Source organism: Petaurus breviceps, unplaced genomic scaffold, assembly GCF_028583685.1.
Source record: "Petaurus breviceps papuanus isolate PSGF00001 unplaced genomic scaffold, PetGlider_PUasm1.0 38, whole genome shotgun sequence".
In the NCBI taxonomy this organism is placed as follows: Eukaryota; Metazoa; Chordata; class Mammalia; order Diprotodontia; family Petauridae; genus Petaurus; species Petaurus breviceps.
This window is the reverse complement of record NW_027186304.1, coordinates 22430732-22448758: the sequence shown is the minus strand read 5'-3', so window position 1 is coordinate 22448758 and position 18027 is coordinate 22430732. Positions and strand designations below refer to the sequence as shown.

Below are 18027 nucleotides of genomic sequence, written 5' to 3'. Positions count from 1 at the left end.
TTTGAAGGCAGGAATTTTTTTCTTTTTATTTGTGTCCCTAGCAATTATCACAGTGCCTGTCACATAGTAGGCCCTTAATAAATGTTCATTAATTGATAGCCCATCAAAAGGAGTTTTTTCCAAGGGTGAAAATATAGGCATGGTTTATATCTCAAAGTGTCTTAGATAAAGATTTTTTAAAATAAGGGAAAGTATCATTTTCTACCCTCTTTGTTAGAATGTGAGAGAAGATATTTTTGCTCAGCTCTGCTGTTTCTGATTGTATCTGTTTTTATGGGTGCCTCATGCCAGTGCCCATTTAGGGGAAGACTGGGCTGATGAAGGAACTGAAAACAATGACTTACAGGGACAGAGAGTTTGGAATGTTTTTCCTAAAGAAGAAAAGTCTTGTGAGAACTGTCTTCAAATTTTGGAAGAATTATCCTTCAAAAAAAGGACTTGGAGTGTTGTATTCTGGCCCTTGAGGGTAGAAAAAGGAAAAATGGTTGGAAGTTACAGATATGTGATTTAGGTCAGATTTAAGGAATAATTTGCTAGCAATCAGAAATGGAATAAGCTTCCTTATAGGATAGTGAGTCCAGAAAGTAGCCCAAAAGGGAACTCAGACAAGAAGACAGCTCTGAAACTTAGATACTGAATTTATTATATCCTTAAAAGAAAAATCAAGATCAGTGTAATAGACATTTGTGACTTCATGCCCAATTACCTTTTAATGTTATATTTTGTAGTATGGAAATGCTCATTTTATGTGGATGTTAATTTCATAATAAAAATAAATGAAAATTAAAAAAGAGAAGGTCCTCGTCACTGGAAATCTTTACGAGGAAGCTGAATTTCTACTTAACAGGATTATTGCAGAGGGAATTCGTTCTTGGGTTAAAGGTTTGACTAGCTTAGCTGACTTCTGGGGACCTTTACCGCTTTTTGGTTCTGAATCCCATGACTGATTATTTTCATGCATCATTGGACACTTTGGTCAGATAACTGTGGTCCCAGGAAGGGACATGCTATAGAAAGAGTAACAAAGATATCATCTGTTTAAGCCATGGATTAAAATCATCCTCGTCACCCTTCCCGGGCTTTTCATCTCGTTTTTGAGCGAGTGGAGATGAAACAGAATCTAAGCCCTACGAGCCCATCATCTGGAATCTTCCCAATTCCTTGACCTGGACTGTTTGTTCTCTTCCAGCCATAACATTTATCATGCCAATTCCCGGGCCTCCCTGAACTCTGAGCTTTGGCTGCAGCTGGGTGGAAAGGAAACTGATTCTACTAATGCTGCGATTTCCTTTTCAAGGTTACATTGTTCCTAGAGTTAGTTATTGCACTCGGGGTTCAAAGCAGTCATCTTCTTTTGCTCTCCTTTGGAGTCCGGGTGTTTCCCCCACCATCTCTATTATCCCAAGTTCCTTATTTTTCCTCCTCCTCCAAACCAAACAGTGTTTATCAGTCATAGGAAGGACTTTGCAATGTCTCGGCCCAGAGCACAGCTTGATACACAAAATTTCCTGTGCAAATATGGACCTGCTCCAAGACAATGGAACAAGGCTGCAGGGCAGATCCTAGGAGAGTCATAAACTTGAATTGTCCCAGGCTGTGACTAAGGGGACTGAGTGGTCAGCCCTCCCCTGCTCTCTGACTTCTCTGTGGTGATTGATCTCCAAAGGGGGCCTCCCTCAGATGCTAACTTCAAAGCAAGGGTGAATGAACCTTTAACAGTGAGTACTGAGACTGCCTGGAGGGTAGCTCATCACCAAACAACAGAAATGTTTGTTACTGAATAGTGTAAGGACAGTTATAAATGTTTATGCATTTTTAAAAAAAAGTTGGTGTATATATAAGGAATACACAAATGAATTTAATTGCTTCTTTCCATTTATGGATATTCTGTTCATCATTATCAATATCATTAGGCAGCTAGATGGTTCAGTGGATAGATCACTGGGCCTGGAGTCAGAAAGACCTGAATTCAAATTCAGCTTCAGATACTTAGCAGCTGTGTGACCCTGTAACCACTGTCTGCCTCAATTTCTTCATCTCTAAATTGGAGATAATAATAACATCTACCTCACAGAGTTGTGGGAGGATCAAATGAGATATTTGTAAAGCACGTATTCACCTTAAAGCACTAATAAATGCTAGCTATAATTAGTTATATTCATTATTATCGTGAATTTACAACATGGGGCATTATAAAACCCACTGGACTAGAAATTAGAAGATCTGAGTTCCAATCTTGACTCAACTATTTATTAGGAATAATTTCTTGGTGGACATCTATGAACCTGTTTCCTTATTAATAAAATGAAGGCAATAATACCTGTACTACCTACTTGAAAGGTTGCATAAATGGGACATGAGCAAAGTATATCTAATGTGTATTCCATATATTAGCCCAACATAGGATGCTTTTTGTTATGACAAAGTTTGTATGTATGTGTGACTTGTGTGTTTGAGCTACTGTTTGTAACTTGGCTAGGTAATACTATTTACTATGCACTTGCATGGGACCTATGTGTTTCCAATATTGTATGCAATGTTACTTTTCATATTAGGTGATATATATTTGCAGGTGGCTTCTGTCTGCATCTGATATAACGTGTACATAAGCCTAATGTATAAATTAATAGATTTTTTAAAATGTAACTATAAATGGTACCATCACATCCATTGTAATTTGTAGGGACTGGAAACATTTGACTGGGGTGGGGTGAGGGGCAGAGGAGGAGGCAGGGAATGTAATAGAGACAGGTATATTTGCTATGAAGGTAGAGGCCACCAGCTCTTCCCTTTCCTTCCCACTGTTTCTACTATATTCTGAAAGTTTATTGGGGATTCAGGGTCATTTCCATCGTTAGGTGCTAGCTGTGTGGTTGGGACATGACAGGAGTCAAAGACAAATAGAAAGAATCATGAGTGTTTATCCTAAGTCTTAGTTAGACTCAACAGAAAGCCCTGGCTATGCTGGGGGAGGAAATCACTGCCAGCATTCTGAGGCAGGGTGGAGTGAATGAAATGTCGTTGCCTTAACTGGGCTAGAAGTAAAGATTGGAGACTTTCCATTTTAAGGACAAGTCAAGGAAATCTCACAGGTGCCTCACTATCCTTTGGCAGGCAATAGGAGCAGGCTTAGTTAAGGCTGAGAATTTAACAACAGCCCAAGGCATGTGACTAGGAAGGTCTCACTCTAAAAGGGACAATCCTTCTTTAAGATTTCAAGGAATAGGAACAGAATAGAGACTAAAACAAATGTAACTAAGCCTGAAGAGCAGCAGATGAGCAAAGACGTGAAAGAGGGTAGTATGTGAGGCCCAGCCTTGGGTAGATGACAGTTATGGGAGTGGAGGACCACAGCAAAGTGGTGAGCCTCCCAGCTTTGATGGGAGAGAACAGGGGCCAGAAAAAAAAGCGGCAGAATCCCTGAACTGCCCCATAGAATTATGGGGGAAAAGGAAGGAAATAAGCCTTTATTAAGTATTAACTTTGTGTCATACAAATACACACAAAAAGGAAGATGGTGCCTACTTCTGATGAGCTTACATTCTAACGAAGAAGACAACACACAAAGGAGTTGAAAAGCAGTGGGAGATAAGATGGGCATGAAGATACTTGGCATGGGGACATGTTTTTGAAGTCCAGAGAAAGTCAAAAGCAGCACCCAGAGAGGGATGAAGGCATTCTAGCCTGGACCACTTCCCATGATGGAGTCTCTGGGAGGAACTCACCAATGGGAATACGGGGCAAGTCTTGTGGAAGGATATTCTATGGTGAGTGGGCTTTGTGGCCTACTCACAAACTTTAATTTTTCTTCCAAAATGAAGATATTTCTAATAAGAAATAAAATTAATTGCTTTGAAAATGTTTATTTTATATATGAACAAATATTTTTAAAAATCACAACAACAAAAATATCCCAGTTTTGATTCTATTCTCTATGACCTCTCAGTTTCTTTTATGTATTGTCATGTTATTCATTCTTTATTCTTACAGGGGCATGATCTTTAGAACAAAGTTATTCTACATCTTATTCCAAACTCAGGTTCCACCATTCTCCTTGGCTTTGGCCTATGAGGAGATGAAGTAATTTTTTATGGCCTAGAAAAGTACCTGATTAGGGGAGAGTCTATTTAGCTATGAGACCAATATGTTCAAAACTGCTTACACAATATTCAGTGGCAGAATTCAGAAGGAAACTAACCTGGAATTACAATAAACCTTGAAATCAAGGCAACTTATTGTCTCACTCTTTTTTTTTTCTATCTTAAAACATTATACAATTGTATCTGTGATGACTAATTTTGGTAGACTGGGCTCTTCTCAGCAATACAAAGTTATAAGACATCTCCAAAGGATTCATGATGAAAAAGGCTATCCACATCCAGAGAAAGAATGATGGAGTCTGAATGCAGATTGCAGCAAGCTGCTTGCTCTCTCTCTTTTTTGTTTTTTGTTTCTCCTTCCTAGCTGTTCATTCCATTGGTTATAATTCTTCTTTACAACTTGTCTAATGTTTAATGTGAAGCTATATGCAGAACCTATATCCGACTGTATTCTGCCATGGTGGGAGAAAGGGGGAGAAGAGGCAGGGAGAAAATTTGGAACTCGAAAAGTTGTGGAAATGAATGTTGTAAGCTAAAAGTAAATAAATTTAAAAAGAAACATTATACACACAATTAATTCATGTTTCTAAAAGAGTTTTACAACCTGTAGTGGATCAGGCCTAAATTGTGGGCAGCCTATTTATAGATCCAGACCCACTCTTCTATTCTATTAGTAAAATCTTAGAAAATGGAATTTGGAATTCACTGACAACATGGATGACTTGGAGATGTTGGGAAGGGGATTAATGAAACACGTATGTAAAGGAAAGCATAAAAGGGACATAAGAGACCATATAGTCCAACAGTCTATTTTACAGATTAGGAAACTAAGGTCCAGGGGTAAATGACTCATTCAAGGTCACACATGTGGGATTTGAACTCAATTCCTCATACTTTTTTTTTCTTTTTTTTTTTTTTAAACAATTGGGGTTAAGTAATTGTTACACGGCCAGGTATTTCTGGGTGGGTGCTAAGTGTCTGAGCCTGGGATTCGATCTCCAGGTCGATTAGCCATGCAAATACTGTTCTCTTGCATCAGGGAGAAGGGTTAACTTCCATACAAAGCAGATACTTTGACTGGGTATGATGATACATGCCCATAATTACTAGGGAGGCTGAAGGCAGATTGCTTGAGCTTGGGAGTTCTGAGCTTGAATGGGACTAAAACCAATACGGTTTGACACCAATATGGTGAGTCTCTGGAATTGGGGAGGCCATCAGGCTACCTGAATAGGGAAGTCAGAAATGGAGGTCAAAGCCCCTGTACTGAACAGTGGTGGAATTGGACTCTTATGAAATAGTTATTACATTTCCAAGCTGAACAAGAAAAAGGAAACCCAATCTTAACGATGGAGATAGACAGATAATGAAACTAATAAATATGAAAACAAGTGAATGAATGAATGAATGTTCCTATCTAAGTGAGTTTTAAGACTTAACAGATAAATGAGTGAATGAAACATTTACTCTGCATTGACCTACCCCAGTATTCAGGATTTCTGGGAGCTAGGGGTGGCTATAGGCTGAAGGGCATATGTTCCCTTTGAATGTCCTTCCCAAAGAGCACCCTTAACCAACTAATTAGACTTCAAGCAGAAGTCCTAGTGGCCTAACATAGTTCATAACCAACATTATAGTCTTGGTCTGACCAACACACATAGTCTGCTGTGGAGAGACTTGCCTGGAAGTGTAGAAAAGATCTCATTTTAGAAAATGGACTTTAGAAAGAGCTCTCTGTTTAAGAAGCCATAAAATCCACAGATAGGTCTCTATTCAAGGCCAAAGAAATTGGGACTTTCCATCTGACTGTACCTTGCAAATGTAATACCTTGGGAAAAAGTTAAAATATTCAAAACTTTGAGCTGCTCTGATTTCCTACTTCTTTCAAGGCAAAGTGGTGTTTGGCAAATGTGCCATGTAAGCATAGTCCTTAGAGTCCCCAAGAGGCAATGGGTAATGGAACCGATTCTCAATGGAATACTTACGTAGAATAGCTGAAGCTGTATCTGCATTTTTGTGTAACTAAATTAAGCTATGATTGCTAGAAGCAAAATATATATATATATATATATATATATATATATATATATATATATATTTAAGCCAAAGTATCTGCCAGATTAGAGATTCGACAGATCCCAGTCTTAGTTACTTTAACACAGTCATGAAGAGTCAAAGAGCAATTTTTTAAGCACCTATTGTGTGTCAGACTCTGTGTTGTGGAAAGAAAGAAAGAAAGAAAGAAAGGGAAAAGACAGCCTTTGCACTTAAGGAGTTCATAGTCTAATGGGGGAGACCACATGCAAACAACTAAATACAAACAAGCTATATTCAGGATAAATTGAGATAATCAACCAAAGGAAGGTGTTAGTATTAAGAAGGCTCTGGAAAGGCTTCTAGCAAGAGGTATGATTTTACCTGAGACTTGAAGGAAGCCAGGGTAGCTGAAGGTGGGGCAGATGAGAGAGAGAATTCCAGGCACTGTGGATAGGCAGTGAAAACGGATGGAGAATTAACAACCATCATCTGTGTGTAGTACAGTGGAAAAAATGCTGGCCAAAGTATTAGGTGATATAGGTTCAAATTTTTCCTCTGAAGCTTACTGACTCTTGTTACAGGTGTGTCATATGACTTCCCTGAACCCCAGTTTTCTTATCTATAAAATGATAAAATACTATTCATATTATACTACCTATCTCACAGAGTTGTGGTAGAGAAAGCATTTTAAAATCCTTCAAGTACTATGTAAATGTGAGTTACCATCTATGGAAAATATCCAGCTGACCATATTTTTAGGTGAAGTGAGAATCTTTGTTCCTTCCCTATCCTGCTTTCTTTTTTCTTTCTATGTAGCAAATGCTTAAAATTGGAAATCCGATATGTTAAAATTATTACTGAGTTACACATACAATGTCAAAATAAATGATTAATGAATTCTTACAGGTACCAACATTGAAATGGGTTGAAGCTAAAATCTTGATTGGGAAGTTCAGCGTGTGTGTGTGTGTGTGTGTGTGTGTGTGTGCGTGTGTGCGTGTGTGCGTATGTGTGTGTGTGTGTGTGTGTGTGCATACCTACATGTGCACTTATTTTCCACTTGAGTCAGGAAGGTCATTAAGCATAATGTGTCTTGTTGCCTTGCCTTTTTTAAGTGAAGCATTCCTGGAAAGCGATGTGCAAATGGAATTTCCGTAAAGAGAATCATTTCTCAGTTGATTTCCCTGAAAATCATAGAAATACAGCACATCTGCTGCTGCTGCTGCTGCATTTGCTGCAGGTGCTTCCCCTCCCCACCTGTCAACTATTTTCCTTACAATTCTTAGCCCCTTAAATAAAATTTAGCACAGTGCTCTATCGAAGAAGTGGTCTCCAGGGAACCTCTTGTCTGGAATGTGTGTAACATAGACTCATGAGACTTAGCTAGCATGGTAAAGTGTATATTGTATGTGTGTGTGTGTGTAAATTGTTTCATGAAGACATAGATTCCAATCCATTCTCAGAAACTCACCTTCTCTGAACTTCAGTTTCCTCATTTACAAAATGGGAACAATGATGGCATAATTAGCAACATAGCAACTCCCCCTTGCTCCTCTGGGAATGGAGGGAAGATAAAGGCAGAGAAGGGTGGGGGAGGAACAGAAGGGAACAAGCATTTATATAGATGCCTATTATGCTAAGTACTATGCTAAGCACATTACAAATATTATCTCATTTGATCTTCGCAACAACCCTGCAAAGTAGGTGCTGTTATTATTCGAATTTTATAGTTGAGGAATCTGAGGCAAATCACAAGTTAAGTGATTTGCTTAAGTCTCACAGCTAATAAGTATCTGAAGCAGGATTCAGGGTCTTCCTGACCCCAGGCACAGCACCCTATTCAGAAGGAGGGAAGAAAGGAAAGAGAGAGACAGAGACACAGAGACAGAGAGAGAGTCAGACGGATATAGAGAGATAGAGACACAGAGAGACAGAGAGAGGTATAATGGAATGAATAATGGAACAAGCTTCTGGAGGTGATGAGAAGAGAAGATCAAGAGCATAAGTAGAGGGCTTGACCTTGGCAAGGAGAAGGGCTACTTCTTTCTTAGATCTGGAGCAAAAGTGGGAAAAATCGTAGGTGTTACAGAAGAATTTTTAGTTTCAGAGGAGGGAGAATTGAGGGCTCATCATGGGCGACCCTTATTTTCTGAATGAAAAAGAAAACGAAGTCCCCAGTTAAGCAGGCAGAGGGGATGACCGGCAGTGGACTGTAGAAAGAAGTTTTGGAACAGCTATTGTAGGGAGTGAAATGGAAAGTCAGTCCGGGAAGGATAACTGGACAACTGAGCAGAAGTTAATATACAGTTGACAGTGGCTAACAAATTTGTACTGGATTTAGTCAGCATGGTTACGTAACTTTCTCTGCTAGCATTCAGCAGTACATGAGTAGGAACAGAAAACAGAGAGTGACATAAGTCAGGACAGAGGTTTGGCAAGTCTTTAGTGCCAGGAGGACCAAAGATCAAGGGAATCAAGTGTATAGTTGAACTTGTTAATTGTAGGGTCTAGACTGGGAAGAAAAGAAAGTGAAGGTAGGACAGGGGTGATGGACTGAGAAAAAAGGAAGGAGTGCAGTGACTGGATCCAGCAGTTAGGATGAAAAAGAGGTGTAGAAAGAATGAAGCAAGAGGGAGGGAGAGATAAAAAATAATGAAAGGTCATGATCAGAGACAGGAATTTTGGCATCTGGGATCATAACCATAGATGGGGTTCCTGCGGCAGCTAAGGTGAATTGGAGATATTAGTCATAAGGGTTGAGGTTGATGAATTGGAAGATCAAAGTGTTAGAAGAAATATCATTATGTATATTCAAATCCCTGTGTTGGGGGTAGGGGTTAGGGTAGAAATGAGAGGAAGACTCTGTGCTAGCTACTGAACTCTTGGAAAGAATAACCTGGAGCTCAGTAGATGACTTTGACAAGCAATGGGAAAGGATGATACAGATAGATGTATCCCCCAAAGAGAACTATTTACTCTGTGATGGTAGCAAAGGGAGGGGATGGAAATTTCTATAAGGAGTAAGGAATATGCCTCCTCTTCTTCCTGGAATCATAAATCAGAAAGCATGAGAAAAGAAGTATTGGGTATTCATGAGACTGTCCAGGGATTATTTTTTTGCCTTTTTTTTTTGTGAGGGGGGAAGGCTGTGCAATTGTGGTTAAGTGACTTGCCCAAGGTCACACAGCTAGAAGAGTTAAGTGTCTGGGGTCAGATTTGAACTCAGGTCCTCCTGACTCCAGGGTCAGTTCTCTATTTGCTGCAACACCTAGCCGCCCCAGGAATTATTTTTTAGAGGCATCTAGTTGTTTTTGAAGAGGATCATGACATCAGGGAAATGATGATATGACTTGCAGTTGACTTTGATTTGAGTGAGGGAGGGTTGTACAAGGTCACCAGCCTCACTTTCTCCTCCAGAGCCATCAGGATCCAGGGATTTTCATCCAGATTTCAACCAGATATTCATCAGGATGACTTGAGATGGCCCAGGATGCAATGGGAGACCTTGGCCCTTTTAGGCTAAGGCCTTTTCAGATTCTCACTTCAAGTGAGGTAATACCCATTCAGTGAATAGGCCTCTTTAAGAAGTGAGTCAAGGGATAGCCCCTTTAATTAAAAAAATAAAAGAGTTAAACTGGGAGGGGAAGACCCTCAGGGTTGCTGGCCTAGTGAGGATAAGAAAAAGGAGGAAAAGAGAGTGAGGTGGAAAGGTCCAAATAAAAGAAACTGTTCATTAAAGAACAAGTATTCCAGAGGGCAATGTGGTTGTGGTAGGCAGAAAAAGACTGACTCTGAGCAAAAGGTAGGGCATAGAAAGAGAGGGATTAAAGAAAAGAGAAATTTTGCCTTAACAGAAGGGACTTTAAGTCCCAGGGGTTGAGAAAGAGGGTGCAGGAATTTATCAAGTCACAGGAGGAGAAAAGTGCCAGTTGCTTGAGATTCTCACCCTCCAGGTTATCAGCTGATGCCCATATCTTGTCTCTCAAAACTTAGGGAAGAAGCCAATAAGATCAGGCTGGGCAACTGGTTCTATAAATACCTTGGGATTTGGTCTCCAGAAACCTGGCTGATCTCACAGTTAGTGACACTTTCTTTTGATTTAAACTGAAGTCTAGCCCTCTCTCCACTCTGCCATAGCAGCTCTACCTTAGCTAGTTGCAAGGCATAAAAATGAAATGATTGCAACTACAAGTTTATAATTAACTACAAGTTTAGTTCTCTTTTTATTATGCCACACCAATTTACATGGAATGGCCTCTGAACATAAAAGAAGCAATTCCATTAAATGTAAAAAACTTTGTGGGATGGATGACTAGGTTCAGTACTGGAGAATATACGGTGAACGAATAACTATGGTTTCTGTCCTCTTTGGTGTAACTGTTAAGGCAGACAGACTACTAGCTATAATATAATTTTAGAATGAGATAATGCTCTAGGAAAACAAAACAACTGAAGATAAATAGATTACTTTCAAATGGAGAGATCTGGGAAGTCTTTATGGAGTAGGTGGCAAAGTGCTTTGACAAAAATATTTAATACTCTATTCAAGGTATTATTATTATGTGATATTAAAAAAGTATATGATTAGTGTTGAAACCACATAACAGCATCTTGCATTTATAGAGGACCATAAACATTTTTGTTGAAACATTTTCTTCTCTATTATCACGTTTCCCAGAGATGAGATGGCTGCCAAAGTTGGCACCAGATCAGAAATATAAAATCATCTATAAAATCTTATGAAGAAGGATGATACATGACTATGAGCAGCAACATCTCATAAAACTGAGAGATAAAGGAGTAAAGAAAATGTAAAGGAATCATGAAAAGAAATCTAACCAACAAAGTTATCCCAAAGGTATTCAAGGATGAAAAGGAAAGGAGGATTAAATACAGAAGAAAAATGCAAAAAAATTGCAAAGGTCCTTGTAATAAACTCTTTTCTCCATCAAGGATGGTAAAACCACTACATTTGGACCCTAACATTATTGTCACTGAGGTGTTAGAAATGACACTAAAGAGTCCAAAGATGAGGAAACAGCTGGTTTGGGTCAAGTGTAAAATGGGGAAGATCCATGGTGAAGGTGATACAATGGTGAAGATATGGGGGGGGGGGGGAACAAATACGTATTAAGCACATACTACGTGTAAAGCAGTATGCTAAGTGCTTTGCAAATATTACTTCATTTGATATCCACAACCACTCTTTTTTAAAAAATTTATGTATTTACTTTTGGTTTACAACATTCAGTTCCACAGTTCCTTGACAATTTTTCTCCCTCTTCCTCTCCTTCCCCTTTACCCCCATAGTGGCATGCAATCCAATATAGGATCTACAAATACCTTCACATTAAACATTAGTCAAGTTGTAAAGAAGGATTATAACCAATGGAGTGAACAATGAGAAAGAAGAAACAAAACAAAATAAAACAAAACAAGAGCAAGCAGTTGGCTGCAATCTGCATTCAATCTCTGTAGTTCTTTCTCTGGATGATGATATCCCTTTCTATCATGAGTCTTTTAGAGTTATCTTATAGCCTTGCATTGCTGAGAGGAGCCCAGTCTATCCAAATTAGTTATCACACATACGATCCACAACCAGTCTTGGAGGCAGGAAATATTATTGGGCTTTATGGGTTTGGTTTGGGTTTTTTTTTTCGGCATTTTGGAGGGCAATTGGGGTTAAGTGACTTGCCCAAGGTCACATGGCTAGGTTTTGTGTGTGTGTGTGTGTGTGTGTGTGTGTGTGTGTTTTAAGTGTCTGAGGCCAGATTTGAACTTGGGTCCTCCTGACTCCAGGGCCAGTGCTCTATTCACTTCAGAGATATTATTATACCTATTTTATAGGTGAGGAAAAGTGAGGCAAAGAGAGGTTAAGTGACTTGCCTTAGGTCATATAACTAGTAAGTGTCTGAGGCTGGATTTGATCTCAGGTCTTCCTAATCCGAGTCCAGCACTCTCTCTTCTGGGCCACCTTGCTTCCCTTTGAAGGACTGATAAACAGGATACTTGAAGGAAAGGAAGATATCAAAAGTGTGGGAAAACATGAGACTTTGTTAATGCCCAAAGGGGGAGACTGAGAGATCGTTAATAACTACTGACCTATATGCCTACTTTTAATCTACACAAAATCTTCATGAGAGTTGTCTATACAGGAAGTGAGGGCATCCTTAATTGAGGGTATTATTAGGGAAAATACAAGTTTTTCCATAAGCAATATTCAACAATGGACTATATCTTTACCATCACATAAAAAAAGATATAGAGAATATAAGATTCCTGGTGCTCATTGCTTGTTTGTTATGAAAAGCATTTGATTCAGTATAATAAAACACACTTTTAAAGCTCTTTTATTGCAAAGTGATGCCCATCCACATTAAGATTATTGAGGATTCTTTGGGAGATGTGGCAACTGAAATAATCCTGCTCTGATAGCAAATATCAGGTAAGACATAGAAAGGGAAGATGAATGCCTGTCAAAAGCATTTTCCACAGTGATGGAAGAGATGAAGTAGAGTCCAGGCTGAGGGATGATTGCTTCTTTCCAGATGATCTTGTTCTTGCACTGATTGCATCAAACCCTAGGACTTTAAACATCTGATGGAAAAGGAGGAGTTTGGTTTGTCCATCCACAAAGGAAAGACCAAGTGGATGAATATGCATGCCCAAGTTTTAGTATTGATTTGGATGAATGGTCTAGAGAGTTTGTCCATAAGCATGTGTATCTGGTACAGATAACAAAGGTAGAAAAAGAGCTAGACCTAAAAATGAAGAGGAGGTGAGTTGAATGAACTTCGTTTGGGAAATTACAATGTTCCTTTACTGATCTCAAGAATTCCATGAAAACAAAGATCCATCTTTTCAATGCTATCATTTTTCTGGCATTTCTATATGGCAGTGAGACATGAAGTACCATCACCTCCAAAGAACTAAAGCTGAATATCATGCAGAAAGCAATGGGGAAGCGTGAACAGACTGTAATGCATAACCAACAAGGAACTCCAAAAAAGAAAAACAATAAAGTAAATCATCAAGAAATTGTATGAAGGGGGAAGGGCAGAAGGGAGCAAGCATTCATTAAATGCCTACTGTGTGCCAGATACTGGGCTAAGCCCTTCACAAATATTATCTCATTTGATCCCCACAACAATCCTGTGGGGGTAGATGTTATCATGATACCCATTTTACAGTTGAGGAAACCAGGGCAGATAGAAATGAAGTGACTTACACAGGGTCAAACACTTAAAAAGTGTCTAAGGCTAGATTTGAATTCAGGTTTTCTTGATTCCAGGCCCGGTGATCTATCCACAGTGCCATCTTAGTTGCCTATAAGGAAAAGAGAAGATGGGCTGGTCACATGACAAGAGTAAAAGATGACAGATGGACAGCCAGACTACTCTGCTAGCACTCTCAAGATGGTGGCAGAAACCAAGGAAGGCCTCCAGCACATTGGGTAGACTGCTTGTGACAAAGTTTTGGGAGAATTATAGAAAAGAGTGGCACCAGATGTCATGGATGGATGGGTGGTTGATGATTTGCATTGCTGAAAGGAATTTCCAAATTGATGAAATTTTATCCATTTGAGGGCACATGACAGTAACTATTCTATTAAAAGTGGTAGCATTAACAAAAATAGGTGGTAACCAGTACAACCAGGGAGAGACTGGAGATTGAAGTTATGGGAAAATTAGACTATGAAGACAGCTGGGAATTAGCAAACTGAAGGCAGTTCTCATATGCAAGGTGGCAGTCAGGAGACTTGACATACAAACTGAATCACTGAATCATTGTGCCTTCATTGCTAAATTCAGATATTCCCTTAAAGGGCCAAAACAATTAACCAACCAAAAAAAAAAAAAAAACCAGGGGTATGTGAAAACGACCTCTGGGTTAACAAGGTTTAGTTGTAACTAAATTCAAATGCAGTTGCCTATATTTCTAGGGTAAGCTCAAAATGATTTGTAAACATTTTCTCATTTGTTCTGATTGTTGAATAATACAGGCTTTCCTTGTTCTACCCTCAAACTTAAAACTGAGTTTGCCCATGAAAAGAAATTTCAGCTTCTATATTTAGAATCAACAGGATTAGGAGGGACCTTAGTGTTGGACATTTTTTCTCTGACAGTTACCTTCTGATTGTTACTTAATAGTAATTTATTTCTTTAACAACCACTTATTAAGGGTCTACCAAGTACAAATTTTGAGTTGAGATGGAGGAGACTGCCTCTAACCTCACTGATAGCCCTAGATAATAAAAATTGAGTGTGGCCAGTTTGGAGATGGAACCAGAAAGTCTCTCTGAATCTAGGGTCAGTTCTCTTGTATGGAGGAAAAACTGCTAGTGTGCAGAATGGTCCTTTTTGCCTTCTGTGGGTCTGCCACATCAGAATGTGACTTTAGTTATTCATTTTCTGACTGAAGGCAAGGGAAAAAAAGAGAGTTTTTTGCGAACAAAGGGCGGCATTTGGGAAGAGGGGTGTTTTCCCTGCATGCCTTGAAAAGCAAAGGGCTCCAGAACTTCTAGATGAAGAGAGTAACAATGGAGAGGACATTCTGAAGGACTTCATGGGATTGTTCTTTGAAAAACTTCCTCACTGGCTTTCCGTGATTTTTAAAAACCTTAAACTTATAGGAAGACTTCAGACATTGTGACTTCAGTTTCAAACTTGGTTGGTGTTATTTTGGTTTCCTGGAGTTTATTGAGAACCTGGGATGAGAATTTTCCAAGTTTTTTTTTCTTTAAGAAAAGAACAAATCCCTCTTTATGATCTCAGTGCTTCTACTTGGAATCCCAGGTGAAGCAGGAAAGGCATGCAAAAATATGCATCCCATCCTCCCAACAAAAATAATTAAGATGACTTTTTCAAATCTCCAGGGTCTGAGTCTTAGTTTATGTTCTGGCATGAATCAGATCAGTCCTTGTTCACTCTGAGTGGATTTGCCCACAGTTAATTAGGAAAGAAACTTGAACTTGGAAACTCTCATCTCAGGGATACCCTGAGCCAGTCCTTATCCAAGGGCCTAACAATATGAGCTGAAAGATCTGCCTGACCTGGGAGCTGAGTGTGGGTCTCCATAACATGTGTTGAAAGTAAAATCTCTGAAAAAAAACTTAAAAGCTAGGCTGGACTTTCCCATTGCCCATTATATTTTATGTGTGGAGGGGGGAAGTATTGGCTGTTTGCTAATTATCAAAGCCTTTTTATGACTTCCTAAGAGGGAAAAAAAAAGGTGGGGGAGGGAAGAGAAGAAAGGAACAGCCCTAAGTGACTTCCTTTAGGCATCTGGATGAAAGGTTGACCTTTAGAGCTCTTGGGGAATTGTATAGTTTGTCAAAGTTGCAAAATAAAACATCAAGTGCATTTTCAGGAAGGCTGGGGGCTTTGAAGTTGGAAGGCAAACAGGAACAGCTGTCCTGGCTGATGTGGGCATAAGCCTGTCACTGTACTACCAAGGCAAGGCTCTTGGGTGGTAGAGATGACTGAATTGGTCCTGCCTGGGTAGAGGGAGGGAATCATCCTCTGCTTTCTTTCTGCTTGTGTGGGTCTTCTTCGGACAGGGCACCCCCCTCCCCATTCCATGAGCCAGATTGAGGGAGGGCAAGAAAACAAGCTTCAAGACCACAGATTGCCCCAGTGGCTGTCTCAAAGAAAATATAAATGGGGCACATTGGCTGTGCGGATTGATCTTGGATGGTAGGTCCAGACACAAGGAAAACAAATGAGGGGAACATGCTGCTACTTTAAAAAAAATTTAATTACAAGGATGTAAAACTATCAATCAATTTTGACTGGAACAAAAACAGCTCCACTCTTTTTAAGCATGTTGAGCCTCTGAAGTAAATGGCAGTGCATGAAAAACATATTCTCCATGGAAATTTGCAGTTTCTCACCAGGGTTTTCAAGACAAAATACACTCAATCACCTTTTTCAAAAAATTAGCATAAAACCTTCCACTCTCCAGAGAGGTTATGAACAAGCTTGTGAGGCACTCTGTTCCCATAACCACTGTTTCCCTATTTATTTGCATTCTCGCTTTGGTCTCTTTTCAATGGACAGGCCCTTTACGGCTTCCTTCCTGCTTCTATCAGAGGAAATTGAACAGTAAAAATGGTAAATAACCTAGCTCTGTCAGTTCCCAAGATTCAGATGCTTTTTCAGATTTTCTTAAAACCCAAATGAACTTGTATCAAAAGGGGATGACTTATACTACCCCTTAGCTAAATGTGACAGTCTGACTTATAAAGTCCTCCAGGGCCTATGATTTCCATCAAATACCATAGAACTAACATTCTCAAATGCTAGCAAGTTTCAGTTTGTACCAAAGGTTTGTTCTGATTTGAAAGTCTCAGATAGTTTCATCCAACATGTAGCCTTTGCATTAGGGTTATTTTAGAATATACTCTTTGGGCATTAAATACTAAAATTAGCAGAGCAGATAATTGTCATCTCTGTTTTACTTTGGCTGGCACCAAAGGGAGGAAGACAGACACAGAAGAACTTAGGAAAATTAGACAGGGAATAATTAAACAGGTGTCTTGAGAATTTAAGGGAAAAAAAAAACCAGGCAAAGGGAGATCACATACAAGCCAGCATTCAACTCAATTTAGCAAATGTTTAAATGTTGGCTATTTATCAGTCAATCAACAAGCATTTATTTAGCTTCTTTCTGGATGTCTGACGCTGTGATAGACAATGGGGATTGGAAGACAAAAATGAATCAGTTCCTGCCCTCAAGGGACTCACATTCTATTTCAGGAGACAACCTTTATATGTACATACATATATACACATATACATATATGTGTGTGATCTCTATCTATATATCTTTATACAAAATAGATACAAGGATTGGCTTTGGGTAAATAGAAAAGGTCACAATAAAGATAGGAAATTTGTTGCTTGAGGTCACTAGTGGAGGATATGAAGGATTCTCAGAGGCAGATGTCAGGGACCCAGTATATTGCCGGCATATGTGTAATATATTTGTATAAATGTACATATATGTAATATATGTATACATACACACATACAATCAAAAAGACCTTAATTCAATTCAACAAGCATCTTAAAGCATGTAATATGTGCTAAAAGGACAATAGGATATGAGGAAGGAAAAAAATCACTTTCAGCTAAGGAGAATTAACAATAGTTTCATAGAGGAGGTGAGCCTTGAGGTGGGCTTTAAGGGAAGAGAAGGATTTCAACAGACAAAAATGCAGAGGGTTATGTTAAATCAAATCAAGCACAGAAGGATTTATTAAGAACTTATGTGCCAGGTGAGGCAGCTATGTGGTATAGCGGACAGAGTACCAGGCTTGGAGTCAGGAAGATGAGTCTTCCTGAGTTCAAATTTGGCTTCAGATGCTTACTGGCTGTGTGACTCTGGATAAGTCACTTAACCCTGTCTGTCTCAGTTTCCTCATCTATAAAATGAGCTAGAGAAGGAAATAGCAAACCACTCTGATATCTTTGCCAAGAAAACCCCAAATGGGGTCATGAAGAGTTGGACAAGACTGAAATGACTGAACAACAACAGCTTTACCTCGTTAGAGATGCCTGAAAGAGCTGGAAACAACTGAAAAACAATTGTATTGAATGTGTCAGGTACAGTGCTAAGAATTACTGCAGGTGTTGAAGACTGCTCAGGAAGGAGGTAAGGTATATTCAGTCTCATTCCTTAAAGAACATTGCATCAAGCATTGACCCTGGAGTCAGGAGGACCTGAGTTCAAATCTGACCTCAGACACCACTTACTAGCTATGTGACCCTGGGCAAGTCACTTAACCCTGATTGCCTCATGAAACAAACAAACAAACAAAAAGAACCTTGCAATCAATATACTTTGATCCAGAACTTCCTTGATGGAGCAAAGTCTTTGGAAGATGTTT

At 39.2% G+C, this 18027-nt stretch overlaps 1 long non-coding RNA gene across 2 annotated transcripts in view; it reads right to left on the bottom strand.

Moving 5' to 3' along the window:
* LOC138170028 (uncharacterized) overlaps positions 1-18027 on the bottom strand; it is a 79928-nt gene that overhangs the window by 16762 nt on the left and 45139 nt on the right. Inside the window, exon 3 of one of the 2 annotated variants that reach the window (XR_011170511.1) lies at positions 11886-13463. The exons of the other annotated variant lie outside the window; for it this stretch is intronic. This is a non-coding gene — a long non-coding RNA (uncharacterized lncRNA). Of the gene's footprint in view, positions 1-11885; positions 13464-18027 lie in introns of those variants that run through there. 2 annotated transcript variants of the gene reach the window in all.